The sequence below is a fragment of the Oncorhynchus kisutch genome, unplaced genomic scaffold, assembly GCF_002021735.2.
Source record: "Oncorhynchus kisutch isolate 150728-3 unplaced genomic scaffold, Okis_V2 scaffold954, whole genome shotgun sequence".
NCBI lineage: Eukaryota > Metazoa > Chordata > Actinopteri > Salmoniformes > Salmonidae > Oncorhynchus > Oncorhynchus kisutch.
Genome location: NW_022262899.1, coordinates 98,077 through 114,887, shown reverse-complemented (window position 1 = coordinate 114,887; position 16,811 = coordinate 98,077). Strand labels below are relative to the sequence as shown.

The following is a 16,811-nucleotide window of genomic DNA, read 5'->3' as shown; positions in this document are numbered from 1 at the left end:
CTTAACCCACTGTTCCTAGGCTGTCATTGAAAATAAGAATTTGTTCTTACCGACTTGCCTAGTAAAATTAAACATCCACAAGTACACCTCAAATTATGTCAACAAGCCTATCAGAAGCTTCTAAAGCCATGACATAATTTCCTGGAATTGTCCAAGCTGTTTAAAGGCACAGTCAATTTAGTGTATGTAAACTTCTGATCCACTGGAATTGTGATACAGTGAAATAATCTGTCTGTAAACAATTGTTGGAAAAATTACTTGTGTCATGCAAAGTAGATGTCCTAACGACTTGCCAAAACTATACAAGAAATTTGTGGAGTGTTTGAAAAACGAGTTTTAATGACTCCAACCTAAGTGTACGTAAACTTCCGACTTCAACTGTATGTCTAGAAAGGAGTTTTTGTTCATCAACCAATAATGTGTTAAGTTGAACACACCCATCTTGTTCCATGACTGTTATATTTGTCGCAGGCTCCAACCTAGTGACTCGGTACCTACTGACACTGGGTGAAAAAGAGAAAGAAAGAGGGAGAAAATGAGAATCTCAAATGAAGGGCCTCTGTGTGTGTGTGTGTTTTTACTCCAGGCTGTGTGTTTTGATACCGCTGGCTGTAGTAGAAGTTGAGCACATTGTAAGAGGTAATGTAACAGGCACCGAGGACCAAGGAGACCAGGATGGAGAGGATGGCCAGAGCAGAGAGCACACACAGCAGACTGACCCCTCCTAGGGATAGCAGAAACACTGGAGGGAGAGGGAGGGAGGTAGGAATAATGAGGAAAAACAAGATAGTGAAAAAGGGTTTCAGTATTAGCCACCATCATTGTCCCTGATAGACAGGCATTCAGATTAGTTGTTATACTACACAGCTGGGAAGAGTGTATTGGCACTGTAGTAGTGGACAGTAGGTATTATATAGATAGTGTAGGGACTTACCCTCCAATAAAACGAAACCCACAGTGGCACCAATGAATGTAACAGTGGCAAAGGTCAGGAAATCCCAATGGGTACAGTGGCCATGGCGCCAAATACCAACACAGCCAGGGCTAAGAATGGGTGGCCATTGAGGTACTGCCCCATTGATGTGTTCATCAGCGCTGCCACCTATTGAGGAGAGAGAGAAGGGTCATGAACATGCTTCACATTACCTACTGTCCTATTAAGAAGTCATACATGTCTGTTACTGTTAGACCAAGAGCTTTTAACAGTGTTGCTGAAGAGGAGACATGGTGCACTGTTACCTTGGGGTCACAGTACAGGCTGTCCATCATGCTACTCAAACTGTCTCGAAGCTGCAGTAGCCCTTTGGGGATAGTTGTCACATTGTTGCACTGCATTGTTAGGTTTCTATCATGCACAGAAGAAGTGAGGGATACATTTACAAATAAATAAATGTCGCTATGTCACATAGTTTAGCCACCTCTCATGGATACACACATATGAATACCGAGTATCTAGCTAGCTCACTTATAAGTCTATTTCAGCAAAGCGCCTTGATGACACATCAGCTAGTAGTAGCTGGGTTTCTTGGTTTGTTTACTTTCACTAACGTTAGCCTAGTTGAATAGCTAAAGCTATTTCCAACGACTTGCTAGCTAAAAAAGCGAGCAACACATTGAGTTACTCCTCAATTCCACACGATTTAAATTTTAACACAGCTAATCGTGTAGTTTGCTACTAATCCAAACGTTTTGCAAAACTGTTCGTTACCTTCTTCTTCTATAATATTATGGCGGTCCGCAAACAAACGTTATCGTTGAATGCCGCCACTTACTGTACTGGAGTGTCTAGTCAATCACAGTTTACGGACTAAAGAACCAAACATTAAGAACTAAACCCTCCTATCTAATCCTTTACTACTCTGTTCGTTATCTACCTGTCAGGAAGTGTGCCGACTGGTTTGAAGCTGTGTGTGAACTATCGCAAGGTTAACAAAAAGGTGTAAAATGCAAAGAACAAAAATTACTAGGACTGAAAAACATGTGTGACTGATACATAGAAATAGAACTAATAGAGCAAACAACCCATTCAATAAATTTGCATCGAAATGATCTACCCTTCTCCCCAAGTGTACATAGTGAGGAATAGGCAGTGGTCAGTCTAAAAAAATAATAATAATAAACATTCTTATACAAAGGACAACAGACAGAACCAAGGCTTGGACTGGCAACCCTGCAGTCTCAAGGCAAATACTACAACCCTTTCTTCACAGATAAAATTACATAACTGTTGATGAGAACTGCACCTGTTTCTGGGAAATCATATGATACTGTAATACGAAAGTAAAATATCTAAATTATGTAAGAGCCCAGGCAGCCAATAGATAACAACATGGAAGATCTCTATGCTGAGTGTGTTCACTGTGTGTGATATATCCCCTTCAGTGAGAGTGAGGGTAGTCTGGACACAAAAATAATTGGGATTCATTTTTAAAATAAATAAATAAAATATAAATATAGGACAAAACACACAACACAACAAGAGAGACCCAACACTACATAAAGAGAGACCTAAGACAACAACATAACAAGGCAGCAAAACATGACAACACAGCATGGTAGCAACACAACATGACAACAACATGGTAGCAACACAACATGAGCAGCACAAAAACAAGGTACAAATATTATTGGGCAAAGTCAACAGCACAAAGGTCAAGAAGGTAGAGTCAACAAGACATCATACAAAGCATCCGCAACTGTCTGTAAGAGTGTCAAAGATTGAGGCTTTGAATGAAGAGATTGAGATTAAACTGTCCAGTTTGAGTGTTTGTTGCAGCTCTTTCCAGTCGCTAGCTGCAGCGAACTGAAAAGAGGAGCGATCCAGGGATGTGTGTGCTTGGGGATGTTTAACAGAATGTGACTGGCAGAATGGGTGTTGTATGTGGAGAATAAGGGCTGCAGTACATATCTCAGATAGGGAGGAGTGAGGCCTAAGAGGGTTTTATAAATAAGCATCAACCAGTGGGTCTTTGCGATGGGTATACAGAGATGACCAGTTTACAGAGGAGTATAGAGTGCAGTGATGTGTCCTATAAGGAGCATTGGTGGCAAATCTGATGGCCGAATGGTAAAGGACATCTAGCCGCTCGAGAGCACCCTTACCTGCCGATCTATAAATTATGCCTCCATAATTTAGCATGGGTAGGATGGTCATTTGAATAGTTTGGCAGCTAGGGTGAAAGAGTAGTGATTATGATAGAGGAAACCAAGTCTAGATTTAAATTTAGCCTGCAGCTTTGATATGTGCTGAGAGAAGGACAGTGCACCGTCTAGCCATACTCCCAAGAACTTGTATGAGGTGACTACCTCTAAACCCTCAGAGGTAGTAATAACACCTGTGGGAAGAGGGGCATTCTTCTTACCAAACCACATTACCTTTGTTTTGGAGGTGTTCAGAACAAGGTTAAGGGTAGAGAAAGCTTGTTGGACACTAAGACATCTTTGTCGTAGAGCATTTAACACAACATCTGGGGAGGGGCCAGCTGAGTATAAGACTGTCTCATCTGCATATAAATGGATGAGAGAGTTTCCTACTGCCTGAGGTATGTTGGTTGATGTAATTTGAGAATAGCGTGGGGCCTATATTTGAGCCTTGGGGTACTCCCTTGGTGACAGGCAGTGGCTGAGACAACATATTTTCAGACTTTATACACTGTACTCATGAGACCGTTGTCGCAACCCCGGATTGTCGCAACCCCTATTACCAGCCTGTTCAACCTCTCTTTCATATCGTCTGAGATCCCCAAGGATTGGAAAGCTGCCGCAGTCATCCCCCTCTTCAAAGGGGGAGACACCCTGGACCCAAACTGTTACAGACCTATATCCATCCTGCCCTGCCTATCTAAGGTCTTCGAAAGCCAAGTCAACAAACAGGTCACTGACCATCTCGAATCCCACCGTACCTTCTCCGCTGTGCAATCTGGTTTCCGAGCCGGTCACGGGTGCACCTCAGCCACACTCAAGGTACTAAACGATATCATAACCGCCATCGATAAAAGACAGTACTGTGCAACCGTCTTCATCGACCTTGCCAAGGCTTTCGACTCTGTCAATCACCATATTCTTATCGGCAGACTCAGTAGCCTCGGTTTTTCGGATGACTGCCTTGCCTGGTTCACCAATTACTTTGCAGACAGAGTTCAGTGTGTCAAATCGGAGGGCATGCTGTCCGGTCCTCTGGCAGTCTCTATGGGGGTGCCACAGGGTTCAATTCTCGGGCCGACTCTTTTCTCTGTATATATCAATGATGTTGCTCTTGCTGCGGGCGATTCCCTGATCCACCTCTACGCAGACAACACCATTCTATATACTTTCGGCCCTTCATTGGACACTGTGCTATCTAACCTCCAAACAAGCTTCAATGCCATACAACACTCCTTCCGTGGCCTCCAACTGCTCTTAAACGCTAGTAAAACCAAATGCATGCTTTTCAACCGATCGCTGCCTGCACCCGCATGCCCGACTAGCATCACCACCCTGGATGGTTCCGACCTAGAATATGTGGACATCTATAAGTACCTAGGTGTCTGGCTAGACTGCAATCTCTCCTTCCAGACTCATATCAAACATCTCCAATCGAAAATCAAATCAAGAGTCGGCTTTCTATTCCGCAACAAAGCCTCCTTCACTCACGCCGCCAAGCTTACCCTAGTAAAACTGACTATCCTACCGATCCTCGACTTCGGCGATGTCATCTACAAAATGGCTTCCAACACTCTACTCAGCAAACTGGAAGCAGTCTATCACAGTGCCATCCGTTTTGTCACTAAAGCACCTTATACCACCCACCACTGCGACTTGTATGCTCTAGTCGGCTGGCCCTCGCTACATATTCCAGACCCACTGGCTCCAGGTCATCTACAAGTCCATGCTAGGTAAAGCTCCGCCTTATCTCAGCTCACTGGTCACGATGGCAACACCCATCCGTAGCACGTGCTCCAGCAGGTGTATCTCACTGATCATCCCTAAAGCAAACACCTCATTTGGCCGCCTTTCGTTCCAGTACTCTGCTGCCTGTGACTGGAACGAATTGCAAAAATCGCTGAAGTTGGAGACTTTTATCTCCCTCACCAACTTCAAACATCAGCTATCTGAGCAGCTAACCGATCGCTGCAGCTGTACATAGTCTATTGGTAATAGCCCACCCATTTTCACCTACCTCATCCCCATACTGTTTTTATTTATTTACTTTTCTGCTCTTTTGCACACCAATATCTCTACCTGTACATGACCATCTGATCATTTATCACTCCAGTGTTAATCTGCAAAATTGTTATTATTCGCCTACCTCCTCATGCCTTTTGCACACATTGTATATAGACTCCCCCTTTGTTTTCTACTGTGTTATTGACTTGTAAATTGTTTACTCCATGTGTAACTCTGTGTTGTCTGCTCACACTGCTATGCTTTATCTTGGCCAGGTCGCAGTTGCAAATGAGAACTTGTTCTCAACTAGCCTACCTGGTTAAATAAAGGTGAAATAAATAAAAATTAAAATTAAAATTAGCAAAGCAGGACAAAGACCTCTTAGAGGCAGCAATACTCCTTAGCCGGCCCACAAGAATAGAATGGTCTACCGTGTCAAAGTCAATAAAAATAGCAGCACAAATATTGCTTAGAATCAAGGGCAAATGGTGACATCATTGAGGACCTTTAAGGTTGCAGTGACACATCCATAACCTGAGCGGAAACCAGATTGCATACCAGAGAGAATACTATAGACATCAAGAAAGCCAGTTGAACTGAAACTGAAAGTCAGTTGATTATTGACAAGTTTTTCCAACATTTTTGATAAACACGGCAAAATAGAAATAGGCCTATAACAGTTAGGATCAGCTTGATCTCCACCTTTAAATAAAGGACGAACTGTGGCTGCCTTCCAAGCAATGGGAACCTCTCCAGAAAGGAGAGACAGGTTAAAAAGGTTTAGATAGGCTTTGCGATGATAAGGACAGCAACCTTAAAGAAGAAAGGGTCTAAACCATCTGACCCAGATGTGTTTTTGGGGTCAAGTTTAAGGAGCTCCTTTAGCACCTCGGACTCAGTGACTGCCTGAAGGGAGAAACTTTGTAGCTGGCCAGGGGAAAAAGAGGGAGAAGCATCGGGGATAGTCGCATAAGAAGGGGTGGGAGATGAGGAAATGTTGGACGGGCAAGGAGGCATGGCTGAGTCAAATCGGAATCCTGACTTAATGAAGTGGTGATTAAAGAGCTCAGCCATGTGCTTCTTGTCAGTAACAACCACATCATCAACATTAAGGGACATGGGCAGCTTTGAGGAGGAGGGTTTATTCTCCAGGTCTTTAAACGTTTTCCAGAACTTCTTGGGGTTAGACCCACAGAGAGAGAACTGCTCTGTAAAGTAACTAACTTTGGCCTTCCGGATAGCCTGAATGCACTTATTTCTCATTTGCCTGAATGAGAGCCAGTCAGCCTGAGTATGCGTGTGCCAAGCCTTTCGCCAAATGCAATTCTTGAGGTGGAGTAATTCTGCAAGATCACGGTCGAACCAGGGGCTGAACCTGTTTTTAATTCTAATTTTCTTTATGGGGCATGTTTGTTAACAATACCACTGAAAATATCGAAAAAGAAGGTCCAAGCATCTTCGACAGAGGGGATCAAGCTGATTCTATACCATTTTACAGAGGCCAGTTCACGAAGGAAGGCTTGCTCATTAAAGTTTTTATGACAAATCAGGACAGGTCATTTCACTGAGCAGCCATTACAAACACAGGCTGTAAAACAGTGTTTCATCTTGATACAGCAAATCGAGGACCCCGTATTCCATAAGGCTAGGCTATGTGGGGTAGCCTCAAGACAAGTCTTGTTTGGGGGCTGCTCTGCACACTCACCGATGGAGGGAGTTTGCAGGCAGTGCCCTACAATGTACACAGTACTTGTATTATTAAGGAAGTAAATCCAAGACACTCAATTTAGAATGTATGTTACGTTTCGTATGGTATGTATTAATTTGCGGATGTCCATCACCCATTTTGTATGATATGTTAGGAATAACAATTTGTATTATATACATCGAATTTGCACAACATACAATGTTATGAATTTGCTAAATTTACAATATGTTACAAAATCTGCAAAACTTATGTTATGAATTCTAGCTAGGTGGCTATGATAATAACGTTAGCTAGCTGGATAGGATGCTAATGTTAGCTAGCTGGTTAACGTTAGCTAGTCAGCTAGATTGCTAAATAGTGATTTTCATAAATGAACTTTGTCTCTACATTAACTAACATATTCCTCTTAACTGTACATTTTTTGCATGATTTGTTATGACGTTTTAATTACTTACATTTGCTTCCATCCTAGTATTTTTGTCAGCCATCTTTCCTGAAGAATGTCTCCAGCCCAGGGTCGCATACCGTCAAATTAGTCATGGGAACCACTCGATATGATTGGTCATAGCCAAGTGGTCATCGCAGGTGATTTGCATAAAGACATTTTCTTTTTCACATTCTCCCACGCCACGTTTATGCCACCCAATGGTCCCCCGCCCTCTCCACTTCCCAAGGCTTTTCTTCCATTGATAATAAATGGGAAGCGGTGTTTCACCGCATGGCACCACATGCTAGTGTACACGGCGGGGCAAAAGAGATTTCATTGTCTGCTTATACACCCCCTTTATTTATCCTACAGTTCTGACTTGGTGTACAGGGAGAATACTGTAAGAACAGCCCATGTTCTGAATTCTGTCCTGTACATTTCAAAAGTCTTAACTTGCTCATTAATGTCTTAATTGAAATTACGTATTGCCTCTTATCCACTCGTCTATCCCTTATGCCATAGTTTGTACATCTCAATTTTCAGTAGAAACCACATTAGTTTAAGCAAGTCAGCCATATCCGCTATGTTTCTTAAAACGGCAGTAGATGAGGTTGAATATCTGTTTCGTTGCCAGACAAGACTCCGGAAGTCACGGATCGGTAGGATAGTCAGTTTTAAGAGGGTATGTTTGGCAGCATGAGTGAAGGATGCTTTGTTGCGAAATAGGAAGCCGATTCTAGATTTAATTTTGGATTGGAGATGCTTAATGTGAGTCTGGAAGGAGAGTTTACAGGCTAACCAGACACCTAGGTATTTGTAGTTGTCCACATATTCTAGGTCAGAACCGTCCAGAGTAGTGATGCTAGATGGGCGTGTGGGTGCGGGCAGCAATTGGTTGAAGAGCATGCATTTAGTTATATTTTCATTTAAGAGCAGTTGGAGGCCACGGAAGGAGTGTTGTATGGCATTGAAGCTCATCTGGAGATTTGTTAACAGTGTCCAAAGAAGGGCCAGAAGTGTACAGAATGGTGTCATCTGCGTAGAGGTGGATCAGAGAATCACCAGCAGCAAGAGCGACATCATTGACGTATACAGAGAAAAGAGTCGGCCAGTAGGGAAAGGGGGGATCAGTGGGGAAAGGGGGGAAACCTAGTGTTGTACAACTGAATGCATTCAACTGAAATGTGTCTTCCGCATTTAGTATGGTGTTTATCAGTGGAAGCTGCTGAGGGGAGGACGGCTCATAATAATGGCTGGAACTGAGCGATTGAATGGCATCAAACACATGGAAACCATCTTATCGCATTCCTCTTAATCCGCTCCAGCCATTAGACTGACCTCCCCAATTAAGGTGCCACCAAACTCCTGTGGTATTTATACATTATGTAGTTGTAATTTTGCATTGTATTTTTACAATATGAAACCCACCAAAAAATGTATTTCTGCAGGAAATAGCATATAAAAACAGATTTCCTTTTATATATATATATATATATTTTAAAAAATTATAATTAAATCCTCCTGTGACAAAACTGGTCAAATGACTGTCCAACATTTGTGTGCTCTGATAGCATCATTTATGATTTTATAAATCTGCTTTTTCCATGTTTCAGTCTAATGACCTTCATCAGGAATTATTTTCAGAAAAATATTCTGTTACTAGCTTGATTTTAAATTCATAGCAACAGCAAGCACATGTTAGACTTGATGTCTGTCTAAGATTAGATATGTCTAACTGAGGAGTGTGAGGTCTAAAGAAGTCATGTGATTTATTAGCTCCACCTGATCTGGTCTTTTTCCTGTTTTTCCAGTTTAGCATTTTTTATCAAGCACCTTCATTCATTGCTTTATAGAAGTCATGTGATTTACCAGAAGCGCATAGTATAAATTAAGATGGACATGCATGATGCAGACACACACAAAAAAAATATATACATATTATCAGAGGGGTGTGAAAAGTAGTGTCAATATAGCCTTGACACTTATTTGGGACATCATTGAATACTTGAGAGATCTTATTCTTTGGATAACAGGTATAGACCATTTTTTGTCAATTTGTTTATTTTATATTATAATAATTGTATAATTGGTGTTATGTTTACAAATTAGGCATACATTATATAGTTACTTATTTTGATACAGTGTTTGACCACTTATTTTAAAGGGATATTTAACTCAAAAAGTATCTTTTAGTGTTTTCTTAATTTGTCCAATGTTGATATGGTCCCAGAAAATTGTGCATTAGTAGTAATATGGGGTGGCAGGGTAGCCTAGTGGTTAGAGCGTTGGACTAGTAACCGGAAGGTTTCAAGTTCAAACTCCCGAGCTGACAAGGTACAAATCTGTCCTTCTGCCCCTGAACAGGCAGTTAACCCACTGTTCCTAGGCCGTCATTGAAAATAAGAATTTGTTCTTAACTGACTTGCCTAGTAAAATTAAAATAAATAAATAAAAAATATTTGAAGATAATGGTAGAGCACTTTCAGTTAAAATCAAAAAATGTAATTAAGATGCATTTAGCACACAACACTCACATAGTCTGAGCAGACCTGGGTAAAAAATATTAGCTACATAAAATAATACAAACTCCAGCACACAGGTCATCTTGATTACAACAAATGAATGGATCTTTTAACTATTGTTTCAGTCTTGGTTGACCTTCATCAGGGTAGCTAAATAAAGTGCCCCTGAAATATTTGAAGTATTGGACAGTATGTATTTGACCCCAGGTCTGAGTCTGTGATACAATCAGGGTTAGTTAGAGTCACACCTGTTTACAGAAATGGTGGCAGACAAGACAGAAGTGTAAGTTAAAGTAGGAGACTGATCGGTGTGTGGGTGGGTAGTCTGTTTTATGTACAGTAACTCCATTGGACTTTGTCTTTAAAGGGATGTGGCTGTTTAAATCAACTACACCACCTATCCCTACTGCAGGTAAGTTGTAGTGTGTTTGTATGTACAGTATGCTATCTCTGTTCCTGTATCGGTTGAACTCAGTTCACATCCTATGTGTCTGGTGCATCATAGCAGCTCGGCACATGATTTTATGCCAACCTCTTTATTTGCTCACTACAGGACCATTTACTTATAAAAATACAAAATATAAACCATCAAATTCACAGAAAAACGTTTTCATAATACATCAGGACGCACACACAAAATTGTAATGTGAAGGTTGGTGGTTCTATGTGGAATCATAATGACTCAAAAAACCTTTGGAGCTCTTCAATGTTTTTTTGCAGTTCACAAAAGGGTTCTTTGCTTTTTTAGTGATAATTAAAATGTAGGGGAGGTAGCTTATTCAAATATTATATGACTATGGCCAGTGACAGTGTCTTGTGAAAGAGTCGCATAACCTTGTGTCAATTGAGAACGGTTGTGGATGAAAAAAGGTTTGGCTCATTAATCTATATGGTCCAAATCAGGATGATCCATACTTCTTCGAAAATATTTATACCAATTTATTGAATTTACAGGCAACAAACAATCAAATCACTATTGTGGGAGACCATAACACAATGTTAAGTACCTGAATGGACCGTAATGGAAATCACTCTATAAACTATCATCACCGTACCCTTAAGGAAATCACAAATAGTATGGACATATTAGAAATAGTGGATATTTGGAGACTAGTGAGATAAACATGAAGGAGACTTAATCAAGCTAGTCGTCTTGACTACTTTCTTGTCTCTTTCTCTCTTGCATCAAAGGTTTAAAAAGTTTTAATAGGAGACAGAATGTGATCGGATAATTATCTAATTGGCCTTCACATAACTCTCATAAAATTTTCACGTGGACAAGGATATTGGAAATTTACCCAAAGTTTACTGGAGGACAATTTATTTTTAATTAAGACAAAATAATTTATAACAGAATTTTCCCAGTGCAATAAACAATACCAGTCAAAGTTTGGTTCACCTACTCATTCCGGGTTTTTCTTTATTTATACCATTTTTACTATCTTCTCTATACCACCCTACCTTGTCACAACACAACTGATTGTCTCAAACGCATTAAGAAGGAAAGAAATTCCACAAATTAACTTTGAACAAGGTACACCTGTTAATTGAAATACATTCCAGGTAACGACCTCATGAAGCTGGTTGAGAGAATGCCAAGAGTGTGCAAAGCTGTCATCAAGGCAAAGGGTGGCTACTTTGAAGAATCTGTATTTGAAAATAGATTTTGATTTGTTTAACACTTTTTTGGTTACTACATGATTCCATATGTGTTATTTCATAGTTTTGATGTCTTCACTATTATTCTACAATGTAGAAAATAGTAAAAATAAAGAAAAACCCTTGAATGAGTAGGTGTGTCGAAAACGTTTGACTGGTACTGTAGGTTCAGCAAATCCCTTATTGTTTGGGAAACCTTTAAATGTACCTTCAGAGGTAATTCAATTCCATTTTCATCAATAATACAAAAGCAGTTTCTGTCTAAGGAGACAAGATTAACAAGGGAAATAAATTAACTAATAGTACAGGTAGATAGCAATACAAATGATACTACAGAGATACAATATAAGTTAGAGGAAAAACAAAAAGAACTGGAGGAACTTATTCAAGAAAGATCTAATGTAATCTATTACACAAATAAAGCAAACTGGATGGCAAATGGAGAAATATTCACCAAATTCTTCCTGAATCTCCAAAAATAATATTATAAAGACGGAGTCATCTATGATTCTCTGAATTATAAACTCAGCAAAAAAATAAATGTCCTCAATGTCAACTGCGTTTATTTTCAGCAAACTTAACATGTGTAAATATTTGTATGAACATAACAAGATTCAACAACGGAGACATAAAATGAACAAGTTCATCAGACATGTGACTAACAGAAATGGAATAATGTGTCCCTGAACAAAGGGCAGGGGGGTCAAAATTAACATCAAAAGTAACAGTCAGTATCTGGTGAGGCCACCAGCTGCATTAGTTACTGCAGTGCATCTCCTCATGGACTGCACCAGATTTGCCAGTTCTTGCTGTGAGATGTTACCCCACTCTTCCCCCAAGGCACCTGCAAGTTCCCAGACATTTCTGGGGGGAATGTCCCTAGCCCCCACCCTCCAACCCAACAGGTCCCAGACGTGCTCAATGGGATTGAGATCCGGGCTCTTCACTAGCCGTGGCAGAACACTGACATTCCTGTCTTGCAGGAAATCACGCACAGAATGAGCAGTATGGCTGGTGGCATTGCCATACTGGAGGGCCATGTCAGGATGAGCCCGCAGGAAGGGTACCACATGAGGGAGGAGGATGTCTTCCCTGTAACATACAGCGTTGAGATTGCCTGCAATGACAACAAGCTCAGTCCTTTGATGCTGTGACACACAGCCCCAGACCATGATGGACCCTCCACCTCCAAATCGACCCCACTCCAGAGTACAGGCCTCGATGTAATGCTCATTCCTTCGTCGATAAACCCGAATCTGACCATCACCCCTAGTGAGACAAAACCGCGTCTTGTCAGTGAAGAGCACTTTTTCCAGTTCTGTCTGGTCCATCGACAGTGGGTTTATGCCCATAGGCGACGTTGTTGCCGGTGATGTCTGGTGAGGACCTGCCTTACAGCAGGCCTACAAGCCCTCAGTCCAACCTCTCTCAGCCTATTGCGGACAGTCTGAGCACTGATGGAGGGATTGTGCGCTCCAGGTGTAACTCGGGCAGTTGTTGTTGCCATCCTGTACTTGTCCCACAGGTGTGATGTTCGGATGTCCTGATCCTGTGCAGGTGTTGTTACACGTGGTCTGCCACTGCAAAGATGATCAGCTGTCCGTCCTGTCTCCTTGTAGCGCTGTCTTAGGCGTCTCACAGTACAGACATTGCAATGTATTTCCAAATAATAAAAAATTGAAAATTAGCAAATGTACAAAAAGATCAGCACTAAGGCCAATTTACAGAGGAATAACTTTTGAGGCTATTAAATCCTTTCATTCTGAAAAAACCTCAGGGCTTGATGGAATACCAGTAGCCTTTTTAGACATACTAAAAGCTCCATTGTTTTCTTGTTTAAACTACTCCTATAGAAATGGTGGTTTGTCAGGTACACATCAGGAAGTTCTGATGTCACTATTATTAAAACAAGACCCAGGTGGCAAATATAATGATCCAGTCTGTCTAAAAACTGGAAGCACTTCAATGTTGTGATGCAAAAATACTAGCGAAATGCATAGTACACACCTGGTTTTACCAGGTATTGTTCATTCTGATCAGACAGGTTTATTACATGGAGGATACATTGGAGATAATGTACGGCAACTACTATAAATAATAGATAAACATGAAACATCTAAGAAGGGTGTCCACTGTCACCATATTTAATCATTATGGCCATCGAAATTGTTTCCAAGTAGATTACTAAGAAAAGCTCATCCATTGTTGTCGTGGAAATTTCCTCTATTTACCAAGTCATGAGAGCAAACCACACACAAGTCAGAGTTAGTTATCAAAGTCCATCTTTAATTATATGAGCTCTATCACAACCCTGTGACTCTCAGATCAATTCAGTGTCTATCAATGAATTCTCTGAGAGTCCCTTCCATATTGCAACTGAGATCCTTTAATAGCAAAAAACACACATAATTTATCGTTCAGCTTTGTCTCCTAAACTATGTTCTCTTCTCTTCTCAAACTCAGGACCATAAACAAATCCTCTATATCAACAGCCATATATCAAATCCATCCTATCTTGACAAGATCACAGAGACACCCTGACTGGCACACAGACATTGTGGAGCCAAGAGATACACGCTTGACCTCTCCCCTTTCTCCGGCCCAAACAACTTAGTCTTGACATAGAACAGATACTGAAACCCCGCCACAGTATTATACAAAAATAACATTCTGATGAGAAGTAACTTACAAACATATGATGAATATAAAACATATTACCTATGTTACCAACCAATTCTGATTATTCCCCAACATTGTTTAAAAATGTCATTTTTGCATTTGTGCAGATTGCCATGTCCCCTTTCCAATGGCTGAATTCAAATGTGCTGTTCGATAAAAGACCCGTATTTATGGAAAAGATGTTTGAAAAGGGTATTTTGTTTTTAAACGATATTGTAAATTGGAATGGTAGTCAAGGCTCAGGAGAAGACTAAGATGAAGACAGATTCGAAGTAACAAAAGTTTATTACAAAAACAGGTGGGTCAGGCAAATGACAGGTCAAGGGCAGGCAAAGGTCAGTTATCCAGGGTGGTGTGATAAGGTACAGAACGGCAGGCGGGCTCAAGGTCAGGGCAGGCAGAAAGGTCAAAACCTGGAAAAGTAGTAAACTAACAGACTAACGCAAGCCAGGAGCATGGGAAAAACCGCTGGTAGGCTTGATGAAACAAAACGATCTGGAAACAGACAACACAGGTACAAATACGCTGGGGATAATGCGGAAGATGGGCTGCACAGGGAGGGGGGTGGAGATAAGCACAAAGACAGGTGAAACAGATCAAGGTGTGACAGGTAGAGTTATGTATTTCATGAAGTAATCAGAAGGTCTTCTCAATCGAAGATTAAAACAAATTGATTACAGCATTACCCCAAAAATGGTGGAGGGATGTGGCAGCGGGAGGAAGTAGGGAACTTGCCATTGTTACTCTAACTTCCGCGACGCATATAAGGCCCTGCCCCGCCCTCCTTTCGGAAAAGCTGACCACTGACCACGAAGCTGATCCCTGCCTACAGACAGAAACTAAAAAAATAAATGTCCTCAATGTCAACTGCGTTTATTTTCAGCAAACTTAACATGTGTAAATATTTGTATGAACATAACAAGATTCAACAACGGAGACATAAAATGAACAAGTTCATCAGACATGTGACTAACAGAAATGGAATAATGTGTCCCTGAACAAAGGGCAGGGGGGTCAAAATTAACATCAAAAGTAACAGTCAGTATCTGGTGAGGCCACCAGCTGCATTAGTTACTGCAGTGCATCTCCTCATGGACTGCACCAGATTTGCCAGTTCTTGCTGTGAGATGTTACCCCACTCTTCCCCCAAGGCACCTGCAAGTTCCCAGACATTTCTGGGGGGAATGTCCCTAGCCCCCACCCTCCAACCCAACAGGTCCCAGACGTGCTCAATGGGATTGAGATCCGGGCTCTTCACTAGCCGTGCCAGAACACTGACATTCCTGTCTTGCAGGAAATCACGCACAGAATGAGCAGTATGGCTGGTGGCATTGCCATACTGGAGGGCCATGTCAGGATGAGCCCGCAGGAAGGGTACCACATGAGGGAGGAGGATGTCTTCCCTGTAACATACAGCGTTGAGATTGCCTGCAATGACAACAAGCTCAGTCCTTTGATGCTGTGACACACAGCCCCAGACCATGATGGACCCTCCACCTCCAAATCGACCCCACTCCAGAGTACAGGCCTCGATGTAATGCTCATTCCTTCGTCGATAAACCCGAATCTGACCATCACCCCTAGTGAGACAAAACCGCGTCTTGTCAGTGAAGAGCACTTTTTCCAGTTCTGTCTGGTCCATCGACAGTGGGTTTATGCCCATAGGCGACGTTGTTGCCGGTGATGTCTGGTGAGGACCTGCCTTACAGCAGGCCTACAAGCCCTCAGTCCAACCTCTCTCAGCCTATTGCGGACAGTCTGAGCACTGATGGAGGGATTGTGCGCTCCAGGTGTAACTCGGGCAGTTGTTGTTGCCATCCTGTACTTGTCCCACAGGTGTGATGTTCGGATGTCCTGATCCTGTGCAGGTGTTGTTACACGTGGTCTGCCACTGCAAAGATGATCAGCTGTCCGTCCTGTCTCCTTGTAGCGCTGTCTTAGGCGTCTCACAGTACAGACATTGCAATGTATTTCCAAATAATAAAAAATTGAAAATTAGCAAATGTACAAAAAGATCAGCACTAAGGCCAATTTACAGAGGAATAACTTTTGAGGCTATTAAATCCTTTCATTCTGAAAAAAACTCAGGGCTTGATGGAATACCAGTAGCCTTTTTAGACATACTAAAAGCTCCATTGTTTTCTTGTTTAAACTACTCCTATAGAAATGGTGGTTTGTCAGGTACACATCAGGAAGTTCTGATGTCACTATTATTAAAACAAGACCCAGGTGGCAAATATAATGATCCAGTCTGTCTAAAAACTGGAAGCACTTCAATGATGTGATGCAAAAATACTAGCGAAATGCATAGTACACACCTGGTTTTACCAGGTATTGTTCATTCTGATCAGACAGGTTTATTACATGGAGGATACATTGGAGATAATGTACGGCAACTACTATAAATAATAGATAAACATGAAACATCTAAGAAGGGTGTCCACTGTCACCATATTTAATCATTATGGCCATCGAAATTGTTTCCAAGTAGATTACTAAGAAAAGCTCATCCATTGTTGTCGTGGAAATTTCCTCTATTTACCAAGTCATGAGAGCAAACCACACACAAGTCAGAGTTAGTTATCAAAGTCCATCTTTAATTATATGAGCTCTATCACAACCCTGTGACTCTCAGATCAATTCAGTGTCTATCAATGAATTCTCTGAGAGT

The 16,811-nt window shown here is 41.4% G+C and overlaps 1 long non-coding RNA gene across 4 annotated transcripts; it reads right to left on the bottom strand.

Moving 5' to 3' along the window:
* Positions 1 to 421: 421 nt before the first annotated feature.
* On the bottom strand, positions 422 to 2,008 carry LOC116363608 (uncharacterized). 4 transcript variants are annotated; one of them, XR_004207873.1, is made up of 5 exons: positions 1,875 to 2,008; positions 1,240 to 1,345; positions 935 to 1,102; positions 604 to 742; positions 422 to 503 (listed from the first exon to the last, which is right to left on the bottom strand). It is a non-coding gene; the product is annotated as an uncharacterized LOC116363608 (long non-coding RNA). The 4 variants fall into 4 exon arrangements; XR_004207874.1 differs by lacking the exon at positions 1,875 to 2,008 and adding an exon at positions 1,709 to 1,858; XR_004207875.1 differs by lacking the exon at positions 1,875 to 2,008 and adding an exon at positions 1,466 to 1,701.
* Positions 2,009 to 16,811: the final 14,803 nt, after the last annotated feature.